The sequence below is a fragment of the Lathamus discolor genome, chromosome 6 (assembly GCF_037157495.1).
Source record: "Lathamus discolor isolate bLatDis1 chromosome 6, bLatDis1.hap1, whole genome shotgun sequence".
Taxonomy (NCBI): domain Eukaryota; kingdom Metazoa; phylum Chordata; class Aves; order Psittaciformes; family Psittacidae; genus Lathamus; species Lathamus discolor.
In genome coordinates, this window is record NC_088889.1 from 50,351,394 (window position 1) to 50,366,798 (window position 15,405).

At 48.6% G+C, this 15,405-nt stretch overlaps 1 protein-coding gene across 2 annotated transcripts in view; it reads right to left on the minus strand.

Moving 5' to 3' along the window:
- SLC8A3 (solute carrier family 8 member A3) overlaps positions 1-14,377 on the minus strand; it is a 112,435-nt gene extending 98,058 nt beyond the window's left edge. For both annotated transcript variants that reach the window (XM_065686793.1, XM_065686792.1), the window contains exons 1-2: positions 14,265-14,377; positions 13,859-14,098 (exon numbers count right to left, since the gene is read on the minus strand). The gene's annotated coding sequence lies outside the window, so the exon portion shown is untranslated. The remainder of the gene's footprint in view (positions 1-13,858; positions 14,099-14,264) is intronic.
- Between the last annotated feature and the right edge of the window lie 1,028 nt (positions 14,378-15,405).

A 15,405-nucleotide genomic window follows, 5' to 3' on the forward strand; every position in this document is an offset into this window, starting at 1 on the left:
AAGGAAACACTTTGGTAGATGGCCACCGCCATGCTCTGAGAGCCACCCTTATTTATGGTGTGGGCTAGCACAGCTTCCTTGGGAGCCGCAGCGCGCTTGCTCTTCCATTCCCCATACACATCCATCTATCTGAATTCCTCAGCCTAAGGGAGAGACAGCATTACCGTTTTTCATATATTTTCCCCCAGAACTGTAGCTTTTTTTACATTCAGAAAACAAAACCTGGTATTTAGGCTGTCATATAGATTAGAAGAGGCTGTCCCCTGGCTTAAAACACAGTATTATATATTGTTGAGGGGTTTATATTTTCATGAATATCATATAATCTCGCTGTTGTTTTTTCTGGGACTTTCAAGCGGCCAGTTCACACAAGGAGATAGCAGGGACCTCCAGAGGTCATCTAGTCCAAGCCCCCTGCTCAAGCAGGGCCACTTGCAGCTGCTTGTCTAGGACCATGACCACTTGGTTTTTGAATACCTGGAGTATATTCTAGGATGAAGGATGGAGTCTCCACAAGTTCTCTGTGAAACCTAGGGCAGCACTCGGTCACCCTCTTTTCATCTATATTTCCGAAGTAAAGAATGTGAAAAATTGCCGGTAGCATGTCCAGGCCTGCTTGTGACAACCATGTCCAGTGTCAGTGCACGGGAGACCAGAACAAGCACACCCTGCGTACAAATGGCACTGGGAGCTCACTGCAGTGCCTCGGTAGCAACCACACATGTATTTGGCAAGAAGTCATCACCATGACCTTTTAGAAGTCACTAGGAAGCCTCCATTGCACATTTAGAGGCAGATCTTCAAGCACTGGTCTTTTTATGGCATTTAGAAGTACTTTAAAACACAATTAAAGCCTTTAGGCACTTGAACACCAGTGCACATCTGAACATACCATTCTCCACAATCTGAACAGTTCCAAACTGAGAGGGCAGATACTTTTGAGCGCATTTTTCCGGTCCTTGATTTTATGCCTATGATGTGAAAGGCCCAGTTAAGCGGCTGAAAGTTCTTCCTTTGTGGTTTAGGAGGCTGAGCAAAATAAAGAAGTGGAGTTACTGGGTCACCTACTCAGTGGCCCCCCTCCCTCTTCCGTGTCTCCATGCAGCTGGTTGGAGACAACCTGGAACAGCCACATGACAACACTTGGGCTTGCAACAGGCACTGACTCCTCCGCTGCAGCCTTTCAAGGAACGGGTTTTCATCACTCTTTGTCTTTCTGTTTTTAAAGAGCAGCAAACACAATTTGGGGACCAGGTGGGAAGGGAAAAAAAATTATTCCAGCAGTGTGAGGGAACTTCTTGTCAGTAAAAGACATTTTATGTACTGCCCATGGCAGCACACACGATGTGTTATTTACTGCTCCTGCTTCACGGACATATTATATTGCTGGCTCAGGTGCCACCATCAGAGTGCAACTTATCACGTAGTGACTCACAGCATCCTAGAGGAAAGATGACAGAGGCAACTCATGACATTTCTTTAACAGTGGTGACAGATCTCCAACAGCTACAATCAAAGGCCCTAGGATTTGTTGTCAACAGGGCACTTGTGCTGCACAGCCATCAATTATTTGTACACAGAGGTGGGCTAAGTGGTAAAGAGGGAAAAAGATGTTGTAGTCATAGCTCACCCTCTTTAGATACAGAATTAGTTAAGAAAAATACAAGTTTTCTGATGGAACACACTCATTAGAGGCAAACAAAACAAACCATGCAATGTGCTGGATTTCACACAAGTAGCTAGGCAGTGAGCCCTTCTCTGGCTGGCTCATGGGCTCTTGGGGTAGCCACCTGCCAGCCACGCTGGGTGCGAACCCTGGCAGCTGGGGCACATGTTGCACACACTGCTCTGATCCTCTAGAACGGCCCCATTTATTTACTGACTTCTTCTCCAAGGAAAAACAGAAATAAAAGTTCTATTTTTTCCCCTAATACAGCAAAAACTTTGTTTTACCAAAAATGCCACATCACACACAACAGAAATTATGTGCCCTCCTCAAGTCTATTCAGAAGAGATCATTTCTGGCCCAGCAAGAAAGAAAATATAAAAAAAGTGAATAGACGCAGAAGCAGCACAAATGGGGCAGTGAGAGACCAGGCAGAAAACAGGGAGGAAAGAGGAGGAGGAGAAGGCTACACTTCAGGAATCATTTTACCACTGCAGCAAAGAACAAGCAGTTGTCATTTGTCATGCTAGGCCAAAGACTTCTACACACCTCTGTGACAGGCACAGAAATGGGGTACGCAGGAAAAGCTCACACTTAGTCCAATTAGCACAGGTTTCACTACTTTCAGAATTAGTTAGACCAGAGCCAGAGAAATTGTCTGGTCCATGCCTCAGGAGCCACTGCTGCATTGCTCCCCTTGCGAACATTATTTCCTAGTACTTTGTCCAGCCCCGTTTTAAATTACCCAAGTGATGGCATTTCCACAACTTCCCACAGAGACTCTGCCGTGATGTAATTTATCTCAGAGGTTTTAGCTGTCTTCCTTATATTTAGGATGAAATTAAGAATATTTATGCTGCTAGTTCTCATTATCCTGTCCTTGGAGTACTCTCAACCATTCTCCTCCCTGCCTGAGATTTACATGCTTCGGATACTTGTAAATAGCTGTTCTCCTCCATAGTTATTCTTTGGCCAAAGCACACAAATTTATTTTAATCCTTATAAATTAGTCTAAGCTGCCCTTTAATCATTTATCTTCATCTCGTCTTGATTCTCCATCTTCAAGGCAGTCAGAAGCAGCAGGGTTTCTGGGAGCGCTGTGCCTCACACCTTCTCCCACCGAAACCAGGAGCAGATCTGCTCGTGTTTAAGCAGGAAAGCAGAGCCAGGGCAGGAAAGTCTCACCCCTCAGCTCTGCTGCACAGCAGGTTTTCATGAGGTACTGGGCTGTTACAAAGATTAAATCAAGATGGACATACAGAAGCTCACTGTATTGCTCACTTTCAAAGGTCTCCGTGCCCATTTACTGCGTCCCCAGCACAGTGGGGCTTGCGTGAGGAGCGCTGTGCTGACTGGCGTGTGTGGAACGAAAGCAGGAGATTTCCAGAGTTTCAACCAAAAAGTCAGAGCCTCCAGCTGAGAGGAGGGAAATACACCGTAACACGTTCACTGCGTCTGCAGATCTGAGCACAGCAGGAGGCATGAGAGAGGCACTGAGCTATGGGTTATCCTCAAAATACCTCCCACTTCACTTGGAAGGTGCCAAAACCTGTAAATTAACCCATTTGAATACAGTTATCAAATAAGGTCTCACACAGCTCTCTCACCCTTTACTGACACATATGCACATGTATCTCTTATTGACATTTCAGATATCTTAATCCTTCAGTGTTTTTTCAGCTGCTAATTCTGCACCTGCTTTAAAATAAAATGAAGCCTCACATCTACCATGATTAATTCATTCTTCCTGAGTCCAGGCTGTTTATTGCTCTTTGTTCGTTTATGCACTAGCTTGTTTACACATTCTCTCTTAATATTAGCTCTGTTATTTGCTAGAGACTCAAGTTATATTTACCATATGGTAATTGCAGAGATGACATGGACAACAAACAGAGGAAGCTCATCGGCTGTGGCAATTACAGCAAGTACCAACAGTCTTCAGACTATCTGCTGCCCCACCTTCATTTCTTCTCCCCGCACCCTCTGAAGGCTTTCCTTGTGGACTGTATAAAGCCATATGTCACTCTGATCTCTATAGTAAAGACAGGAGGAGATCTGTCCTTCACTATGGCATTACCAGACAGGAATATTCACCTTTTTCCCCTCAGTCTGTGTTTTGACTGCAGCTCTGCCCTGCTCACTGGCTGCCCCACTCTGTCTTGTTAAGGGTAAGTAATCTGAAATCTGAAGCTAGTCAGCCACAATACCCACACTTTCTCTCTCACTGTTACAACAGCCCTAACTTTGTCCTCTGCTCTATCCACAGCCTCAACACCTCTCAGCTATTTTACAGAAGGAGTCACAAAGGAGCAGATTTCACAGGGTAGTTAGAAGCGTAACAAAGCAGTTCTCTAACCTGCTTGGATACCTTGACCCCACTGAAATCACAGTTTTTCCACTGGAAACCTAAACATGATTCAAAATTCCTGCAGAAGACCAAACAGATGACTACAAGAGGCCACTGCTGTCTTCTCCAAGGTTTATTTCTTGTTTCCTGCCAAGAGCGCTGGACAGGTTCCACACCCAGAAGGTACAGGGCTAAACCAGGTAAATGTGTGACTTGATCCTTCAAGGAGATTCGGAAACTCAGGATTACTTGTATGTGTATCCCAGCTTGGGAGCAGTGCGTACAACAAAGCTCCTGGTCTGAAAAGGATGAGGCTCCTCTCTTGTCATTTCTACTATGCCCGCAATGATACTCTTCTAATTCCCAGCAGTCAGCAAGTCTTAACTTAGAAGCTAGTGAGGAACATTTTAAAACTGAATGCAGGGCATTGTGTATCCGAAGAATTTCCTAGCAAAGTATATAGTAACCATGCTGTTGTTCATCCCCAAGTGGAAAAGATAGGATTCCACTGAATTCAGACCACTACTTACATCAGCTTCTGTCCCTTGACCCTCCCTTCCAAAAGCCTCCTTTTATGCAAAGTCATCTTAAAAATTAAGACTATCTTTCCGGCCCAGTCAACCTGCATACCGTCAGCTGAAGGCAGCAAGAGAGAAGCAAGACAGAATCCTTAGGCACTGATTTTCTCTGGCATACATCAGCATAGGTCCAATGAGCCCAAGTCAGCAGAGCCAGCTTATTCTACTGTAAGAGCAGCCTGAGGAGCTTTTTGGCAACGTTGCATTTAACATAAACCTCCAAAAGGAAAGCTTCATCTACTTCCTCTTCACAACTTGCACCACATACATCAGCTGGAGGGCATCTTCCTGCTTCCTCCGTACCAAATGCATTCCTGTCCTTCCCAGTCTGGTTCCTCCCTCTTCCCAGTGCTCCATGCTGGCTATGGATTTGCTGTAACTAGTCCTGCCAACAGGAGCAGCTGAGTCATGGGAGGTGACCACATCAGCCAGATACACTGAAATGAGACAAGGGGAGGAGAAAATGATCCCAGTATCACCTTGGATCAGCATCCTCAAATGCCTCATCCTGAAGGTACAATGACAGGCTTAACACAGGTGCTTGTATAACATGCTTATCCCATGCAGCTGCCCAGCCACCCACTATACAGTCTATTTGAGCCACCAAGGCAAAGAGAGAGGACAGCCTCTATCCTGCTGCTGAGGGACACAGCCTCCATATGGATGCTAGTTGTCCCACATCTCCATCAGTTCTAGTAGGAGCTTAAGCCCTCTTCAGGCTCTGCAGAAACTATCTTCCCCTCCACTTTTGCAAAGAGAAGATTAAAACTGAGACGTGCTCTACTTGCTTCGAAGTCCAAATCTCCCCTAAGACAAGGCTAAGGCAAGAAAATGGCAAGGCCCCTCTCTTGCTGGGAGTTTCGGTGGAGGGCTGACTTGAGCAACAGCTAAGGCAGGAATGAACAACCTGTTTCACACCCTTACTCCACACTCAGCCCCCATCCCCTGCTCCCTCAGCCCAGAAAGCCTCTCCTTGCCAGCCATACTTCTGTGGTGGTGCCTTGAACCCAGCTCTTCCTGACAATGCTGGTAACAGTAACTCCTGTCATCTTGGAATCCTGTCACAAGTGATGGAAAAAAACACTTTGCCCGGAAGAGAAGCAACAGCCCCCAAACACCAGTGGGTGAAGAGCAGTGGGACAGGAAGAGCGTTACCCTAGGCAGAGCCACCAGTATACTATTTCATTCATGTCAGTGACGCAGACAGGTGAAAGAACAAGCACAAAAAGTCTTTGACAAAAGGATGGTCACTTTTAAAGACAAGCAGAGCCTTGAAATTAATCTGTTTTACTGTGGGAACTCAATGAGCAGGTAAATGAATAAAAATGGGTTTTCAATTAATTCGAGCCCTGTATCCCAACAACCCTCCATGCTGCAGGAATATCCCTCTTCAGCCCATTCTCCCTGCCCTCTGCTCCCCCCTGCACACATGCAAACAAACACTTCCCCCTGCCCCTTCTCCTGAACCTTGCTCCCACAACACCTGTGGTCCTTCCCAGTGACCAGCCAAGCAAGAGGCATCAGGCACTCTTCTGGCCCTCTGTGCTGGCCAGCCCATCAGCAAGCCATCACCACTGGTTCATGTTATGCTCATGAAGAGCATAAGAATGTGACACCTGAGAGACCACCACCCTCATATCCGAGGTGACTGCAGCCAGCCAGCTGTGCTTGACAGCTGTTGGCTCCCATGCAGACACTTGCGAACTACGACCATGCCACCTTTTCGTGCTCTCTTTGCAACAGCAGGTAGATCAGGTTTGGAATCATGCACAGTCAAGCACAACTCCCACATTCCTTCCCTAAGCCTTCTGTGGGAAATCAGCTTTTGTTCGAGGGACAGTACTGGCCCATGAGGTGAAAAGTTCAAGGCTAACACCAGCAGAAAGCTCCCAGACTCAGGGCATTTTATCTAGTGAGCACTTCCTAAGCTCTACGCCACACATTTGTGCAACCTGTGGAACTCAATGCTTTAAGAAGTAAATGATGTACTCAAAGACTCCAAGGAAAAATAGATGTGCATGGAAACACTCAAAATATCCATAGATTCACCAGCCTCTGGATGCTTCCCTCCTCTTGCTCCAGAGCATATTTCAACCTCGCCAGCTTTTGTGGAATTCACTAATGTGCGTGTATGGTGAAAGCTGCAAAAGCCCTTCTTAACTGAGCATCTGCTTCTTGACCTCTTGCTTTGTCCCAGCAGCCAAGCTCATATGGACCTGGCAGACAGGCAGAAAGCCATGCAGAGAGGATAAATGGGGGGTTGAACACATGAGGGATGCTGTTAGAAGACTGGGAAGCTAGAAGGCAAGGACTTGTTGCAGGAATTGGGTACCTGGGGCAGTTACTGGAGAATCATGAAGAAATCTAGATATTTTAGAAGAAAAAGCAGAGGGGGGAAATGGACAGATCTGGGGGAAGGAGGGTTGGTCGTGTCACACTGGGATGCATGAAGCAGCAAGGACATGGATCTAGCCAGGCAACAGGCAAGCCAGCAATGTTTTGGGAGGGATGTAGTTGAACTAAGTGCAGCTGAGCATCTCACCTTCAGTCTCCCGGTGCAAATCCCCAGAGGGGAAGCAGCTCCATCGAGCTTTGAAGGTTAAACTGTGCCTTCTGCCTGGCACAAGAGCACAGTGCAGCTGATGGGTAAAACTGCCTACCTACTTAAAAGCAAACCCCAATTCTGCCAGGAGGAACGGGCTTTATTTTTAGCTGGGACACCAGCAGGGTCACTGCTGGTGCTGCATTGTCCCACAGAAGCCAGGGTTTCATGAAGTGTACTGTGCACACAAGGGTCACCAGGGGAAACATCTGTCAGGTCAGCTTTGAGGAGATGGATTATTTAAGTTAGAGAAAAGGAAACATTTACTAGAAGAAGTGAACCTGAAACTTATCTGGAAGGTTAAAATGGAAGGGAAAAAATGGTGTTTATAGAATCAGAGCAGGCAGTAATTTACATCAGGGCAAACTCTAGTGCATTCTCTAGGAGAATACCCCATCACATCTAACTCCAGCTGCATCCCCTCTGCTTCTTTTCTGTTTTGAAAGGCTCATTCTTGATCAGGGGTCTGCCAAAACAAAAGCAGCAGCATGCCATTATCTTTAATTGGGATCCTTCACAAAGGATAAGCACACACAGAACCTTGCCTTGCATCTTGAAGAAAACAACACTGAGACCTCCACCTTGCTTTGGTCCCCATGTCTTCACACAGGGACCCCCAGTTAGCCTCAAAGCAGGCAGCTCCCCCAGGACCCACACGCTGGCCGAGCGCAGCACCCTCAATGAGTGCAGGGCAGCAGCACAAACTTAGCTCGCTCGGCCTTGTGAGGACAAGGAGTCAGGTCCTTCCCTGCTAGTGGGCTCCGTGGGTGCAAACCTAATAAAACAGCTGGCACCACTCCCACTTGCGCTGCCAGGGAATGCAGTCTGGAGGCTTCAACATGGAGAGATTGTTGTTGATGAAGTGCTGAGTGCTAGTGTGAAGCTTTCAAGGGACTTGAAAGAATTGAGAGCAGAGGGGAAGTTTTCATTTTATCCTCTTCTTGAGGAACCTGAGTCCACTTGGCATGTTGTGTCTGTAAAACAGCTTGGCCTAGGCTCGCTGTTTGATTTTTAGTTTTTTAGATCAGGATCAACCACTGTGCATGTTCTTGGGAAGATTTTATATTTAAAAACATTTTGTCCTTTTTTCCCTGCTGATTCTTGTGCCTCTTAATAGCTTAAGCGCTTTGCAGACCCCATCACTCTTAGGTTCTTTGCAACTAATTTGCATTCAGCACTATCCATCTCATCAAGAGCAGACTTCAAGGCTGAACCAACTCCAAGCCTTAACTGCTGCAGGCAATCCAGGCGGCAGCTTTACAGGTGGAAGCAGGGCTTCTTAAGCCAACCTGAATGTTTTCCACCTCCAGCCCTTTGTTCTCACTCTTCATTAGCTCCCCCCTTTTTGTTAGCACAGCTGTTTGCATGGTTATGCCATGAATAAGGACCAGGAACAGACCTGGCTAAAAAGCAAGCTGAACCCAGGCCACCCATGCCTCCATGCCAATACCCTGCACGGGTAGGAGAAGAGCAGGAACAAGCAGGCAGGGTGGGAAGAAACCAAGGTAAAAATGGCAAGCATGGCAGGGGCAGGTTTGCCTCTTGCAGCAGTGAATTCTGCAACACCTTCTGGGCCATTAACAGCCTCATCCTGCTATGCAAAGAAAGAGACACATCTTCACCCCCATTTTTCCCAACCAACATGCATGTTCAAGAGTTACCGAGTAATCCCAACCAAAACCGTGGAAGAGGATAGAGCATAAAGGTGCTTATTAAGGCCAACTTTAGGCTCAACCTCAAAATATTAGTTCCCACCAAAGAAGGTCCACCTCAAGGTGATACCCAGGCCTCTGTCTCAAACCAAAGTTTCTTGAGAGCAAACAGTATGGAGGGCAAAAGGACAGCCTCTTCACACAGATCATTACTCCAGTTTGGGTTTGGGAAGCTGTGTCCCTCAGGAAGGAAGCCAGCTTTCACCATCATGCAGCATACAGACTCATTGGCAGTGCGCTTGGCACTGTCAACACTGTAAGCCCCCACTCACTCCTGGACATATCACCTTCAACATGACCTCAGCAGTCAGATGTAAGTGCCCTCTCACAGGTACATACCTACATCACTACATTTCTTTTGGTTAAAACCGTATTCTGTGTTGCTGCTGGAGAGTGCTGCTGTTTGCTTTGAGAAAGCCTCCCAGTACCAGCCTAGGACAGGGTGACAATGAAAGCACTGGCAATGCAGTCTCATATGTCTACAGCTTCTAAAACTCTTTGACGCTTCCGTGGTTGCAAAACATGCCCAGCAGCATAGGGTATTTAGTATTTCTGATTGCTCTTGACCTGGCTGTCTCTGCTGCTGTCCTGAGTTAGGAGGCTTAGGTAAAAAGACAGCAGAGTAGAGAAAGGCAGCAAACACAGCAAGTCCAGTTTTTCAGCCTTGAAATAATCTGCTACTGGATGGAAATGCTGAATGGAAACAGAAGCTTCTCCCTAAATCTAGAGTGCTCTGGCAAAGCTCTTTGTTTTATTATGATGGAAAATCCTCATTGGAGGATTTTGTTAGAAAACAAGTTATCATAAAAGAAATGTTAAGACCCCTAAGCACCACTCTCTCCCATGATGTCAACTGTCAGAGACATCAACAACAGCTCAGCTGTGTGATCAAAGGCTCCAGCAAGCCGATTTAAAGACAGAATTACCAGAAAACTAAGAGTTGAAGGAGCATGGGGGCATGATCATCACCTGTTTATAAATGCGTCTTATGGGGTGAGGTAATTACTTTTTGATGCTGTACCACAGGAACAACGGCACCTGGGTCTTCTCATTGCGACACTGTCATGACAAGATGGGAGGGGGTGGTACCTTCAGGATGACATGACCCATCCCTGCCACCTAATGCCTTGCTATGCCTGCAAAACCGTGTGTCAGAGCTGCCTGGAGGGGAGACTGGGAGGCCACGGTGCTGAACTTCACACACACACCTGTGACTGCCCTCAGCCACAGTCCACAGTTTAAAGCGTGAAGGCAGAAAGAACAGAGGGGAAGGAGGGAAGCCAACTACTGCTCATATTAGTCCCCAAATGGTGCAGCAGCCCACTGAGGCTGCAGGAGGAACCATGTGAGGTGGTTCCTGGATTTCATGCTGGTGAAGCAAGGACAGCAAGCTCTTCACCCCAAACCCCACAGCCCCACCATCACTGAAATCAGCCAATACAGAATCACAGGCTCAGCAGCACAGAGGTATTTTAAGGTTGCCCTGAGAACAGCTTGTGATCTCGTGTATCTTTCAATGCATGGAAGTCTCCAGGACAAAGACTATAATTTATTAGACATTTGAGACTTGGGCCCCCAACCAGGCTGATGCCTTTAGGAGTTTCCAGTATCTAAACAGTAAATCAAGGATAGTATTAATCTATGCCACAATACCTAAATGCAGTGGGTGATGGTAGACAGAGTATCACAACTATCAATTTCCTGGCTTCAGAGATATTTTTCTCCCTATTAAGAAGATGTTTTTATCTGTGTAATTTAATTTCCTTCATTGGTTTTTGTTTCTTTTTTTTTTTTTTCTAACATAGAATCAGATATTACTGCCTGAGTGAAAAAAAAAAAAATACTATTTTTTGGCCAGCAATCAAAGCCTTTTTTTTTAACTGTTGAAGCACATGAAAGGCATCTGAAACACAACAGCAACAAAGAACAAGGAACTATTTGTCAACGCCACTTGGTCATTGGGGAAGCTTAGGGGAGGAGACTGATGCTGTTTGTTTAAAACAAGCAAACAAAAACCTGACAGACAGACCATTTATCTATATAGTGCTTCACTTGAAAATGTTGGCAGAGGGAATACATCTTAACTCAGTTTGTAACAAAAAGTGCTGACACACTCCATTATGGCACTTCCCTGCCTTGGGGCTGGAGATGTCTGTCACAGGGAGGACCCTGTGGAGCAGCGATATATGTGGATCAGGCACAACACATCAGCAGGTCATCCCAGGCCCTTAGCAATCCCTTGACCTGTCCAACCAGCAATACCATAGCATCTGCCATGCTCAGACTAGCCTCATCTGAGTTCAGTCCCACCAGCTCCAGAGGAAGGCAGAGGAAGCAGGGAGGCTGGACTTGTCCACGGGTACCTCTTTCCTTCCTACAAGCCAACCATCCTGGCCCAAGTGCCCTTCGACCACCATGCAGAACAACTCTTCATGGCTCCCCACAACAAAGTCAGCTCCAGTGGGACGGGGCAGCTCCCATCCTCGCACTGGCCCAACAACAGCCTATGGGGCACAGAGCGGTGCATGCCTCAGGCCATGCTCTGCATCCAGTTCCCATCCGTTCTCCTGTTCTGGGTACTGATGTTCAGGACACCCCAGATCATGCTTCCTGCACTGCCCAGAGTGATGGAAAAGACTATTCCACCTGGCAACAGCATCTGCCATCCCAGGTGCCATCCTGTCAGTGGCAGCTGTGCAGAGGAAGGGGGCAATCTCTCTGCCAGGGACAAGCGCTACACACAGTGGCATTCAGATGGCAATGCATCTGCCTTCCCTCTCTCACCCTCTCACCCACTAGTTATTAAAACCATGCCCTCACCAAATCCCCACGCAGGTAGAAACATATCATTAACAATACAAATGAGACCCAGGGAGATGAAACAATGTGCCCAGCAGGAGCCTACCTGCATTTCCACTGCTCTCACAACAGGACCTCAGTGAGGGATTACCACAGCTTGTCATACCTTGGGCATTTGGGGAATGCTTGAACACTTCCTAAAGCAAGGCTCATATATGGTTTAGGAAAAAAAAAAAAAGACAACTGCTGTACTGTGCCTTATACCTAGGGCTCTCTATCCCAGTCCTCTCCTTCCCCACCCTGGATATTACACCCTTTTATTTACAACAGGGGGCAACAGATCTGACTACTATCACATTCTACGCTTGTGGCTGAACTGAGGGCCCCTTGCTAGCTCCCAGCAGTAGCAGGATGTGCTCTTTTCTAACATCACTACTTCTGCTCAGGACATAAGTCTTGATCCAGTTGACCACAGGAGACTGAACATAAGCACCAAGCACGACTGTCTCAGCTAAACCATAAACAAACACCTGCAACGGCAGTGGATAGAGCAGCATTAGGGACACCCTAGAAATGCTTGTGCCATGGGGGAGCGACGCTTCTCCCTGCTGCACCAAACCTACAGAGCATCTTCAAGGCATCTGTGTCTTAGCAGTCCCCCAAAGCCAGCTCTGCTCTCCTGGGCCTCCAGCCAGGCTCCAGGGAGCACGGGATGATGAGTGCTCTTGAATGGGAAGATGCTGCTGACTGTTACCTAAGTCTTCCAGCCCTGTCCTCTCCAGAAATAAAACCCAGCTCAACAAAATCACCCTTTTGTTCTATAAAGTGATGTGGGGAATTAAAGGAACATACATATAAGCATGAGGAGTGGAGGATGTGCATAAGGCACCCCTTCTCACCCTCACTGCTCCTTCAGTGTCTCACCTTAAATCTCACACAGATTGCTAGGGAGAAAACCCCAGAGCAAGCTCAGAAACAAAACGAGGAGACAGGAATCCAACCATTACACTACAGCTCCACTTGGGGGGGGGGGGGGGGGGAGAGAGTGAAGGGGGAAACGGCCATAGCCTCACATTTTAAAATAACAGTTAAAAAACAAAACCGCCAAACAAATGCACTTGCAAGGGTTTCATCTCCCACGCGGGGTGAGCAATACTTCAGACACAGGTGAAATAAAAAAAGGAAGCCCTGAAGCAAGGCTGGGAGGGAGGAAGAGTATGGAATAACCCAACATTTAGGTCAGCTCATATGCGTGCATGCGTGTGTATCGTTTCTCCCCCTCCACCAGTCGGGGGCTGCGGGGGGCCCCGCAACCGGCCCCGTGCCCTATTTAGGGCAGAGCCTGGCGCAGCAGCTATATTTGACACCCGGGATAAACAAGCTGGGCCCGGTGGACGGAGCGCGACAGCTGCCTGGGACAGCGGCCCTGCCGCCCCCCCCCCCCCCCCCCCCCCCCCCCGCATCCCCCCCCCCCGGGAAAAGATGAAAATTGAAACAATTAGAATAGATAAATAAATAACGGAGGGGGGAAAGCACTGCATGAGAGCCGCTCACCCAGCCCGGCAGACCCGGCCACAGCCGCCCCCCCCCTGCCCGGGCTCCCCGGCATCCCTGCGGGCCGCGCCGCACCGAGCCGAGCCGAGCCGCGCCGCGCCGGGGCACCCCCGCCCGGCGGCGGGCGGGATCCCGGGGCCGATGCACACGGGCCCGCAGGTTAGGGCTGCTCCCACCGCCCGCTCTCTCCTTCCCTCCCTCTGCCAGGCCCCGGCCACGCAGCGCCCGGCCCGGCGCCCCCTCCCCGGCACGCATCCATCCATCCACCCATCCATCCATCCACCCATCTATCCATCCATCCACCCATGCATCCCGCAGCGCCCTCCCCCCGCAGCACACACACACGCACACACACACACACACACACACACACGGAGCCACCGCAGCTCCGGGAAAACAGAGCCATTGAAGCGAGCTGCCAGCGCCCGGGCAACGTTCAATCCCCTTGTGTCCCCCCTCCCCAGCTGGGAGAGGAGCTTGGGAAGAGCCCCTCGCCCCCCGGCCATCGCCATGCAAGGCGTGAAGCCCCGCTTGACAGCAGGAAACTTAACCGCCAGCCTAGCGTCCCCTACGGAGCAGGGGCAGCACCCTCTTACTTACCCTTCTGCTTGCTTTCCTGACTTTTTTTTGGAGGGTCGGGCTGGGGGGGTGGGGGCTCCGCTCTCTTCCCAGTACAAATCCTTCCGGTTCCTAACGGGAGCTCATTGCATCTCCCGGTGATTCACCGACGGTGCGTGCGGGCATGGGGGGGTTCGCCTTTGCATGTCAGTCCAAGTTGCCTTGCTCGCTACAAAACCTGTGCTCTCTTTTGCAGCTGTCAGGGTGAGCGGGGAGGTGCATCTGGAAAAGGGGGTGGGGGGTGGAGGTAAAATGTTGATAAATCCACCAGCCTTGATCTTCAGCTCCGTGCGGTGGAGTTTGGGGAGGAAAGGGAGGTCTGGCGGAGGGGGAGGAGGATGGAGATGAGCGGGGGTCGAGGGAGGGGGGAAGAGAAAATGGATTGTACCCCAGATTGCCACTGAATGTGCCGGGCTTCCCCCGCTCCCGCTCTCACACCATCGGGGCTCGGTGCAGGCTTCCCACCGTTACGGAGCACGGCAAAGCGCTGAGCCGGGTTCCTGGGAGCCAGCGAGGTTTGCACAACTGCAGCAAGAAGCCAAATCAAAAAGCCAATCTGCGAGCCTCCAAACTCCACGTCACCCTATCAGCTGGGAGCGAGAGCTGCAACAAATTACAAGCCATGCATATTTATTCTCCTGAACCCAGGGGGAGATTTTTCAGATCATTTAAAGAAAGGCACAACAAAACCAGAGCAAACCCTTTCCTAAATAAATAAAGGCAGAGCATGTCTTGCATGTAGCATACTCATACTCACACTCACTCACACTCACACTCACTCACACTCACACACACACACCTCTCCAAGAGATCTTCGTGGATATATATAGATAGAGATGTGCACTTACTGAGCAGCGATCACTCCTGGACCCTCCTAGTATATTAACTCGACTTCGTGTATTGCAAGCAAGGGAGGGGAAGAGCAGGGTAGCCAAGCCTTAGAGCAGAAGAAATTGCATATCTGAAATTTAAAGCATCTGCCGAACACTTCTGAAAGATTAAATATAGGCAGTGTAATTACACAGGCAGCGTTGGTCCTGGGATCCATTTGAAGCTGCATGCTTTGGTTTGTGTTTGCAGAAACCACCCCATCATTTTTTCAGCTGAAGTCAAATAACAAGTTGTGAGACATCAAGTCATTTTAAGGTAAAAAATACACGTTGCCTCCAAAGCTGCTATTTGACTTTGGCAGAAGATGACTGGGGGCTGGTTTCCAGGGCCATGGAACAGGACAGGAGCTTTATACCTTGCACAAGGCACATCAACATGTTAGCACATAGGTTTGTCTCCCCTCTGTTCTTGCCACAGCAGTTACAGGCAGGCATGTGCCCCCAGGACGTTTACCTTCTGGCATGGCTTCTCACTTCTTTAAAGGATCTGCAACCTATGTACTATAAGGGAAGGATCCCCAGTACAGGACTATACTGCCAAAGGATGGGATATTCCATTCTCCAGGGAGCAGCAGTCCTTACTCTGTTATCCCTGCTGACTCCCCTTACCCCATGAGGTGATGAGGGAGCAGAAGCTTT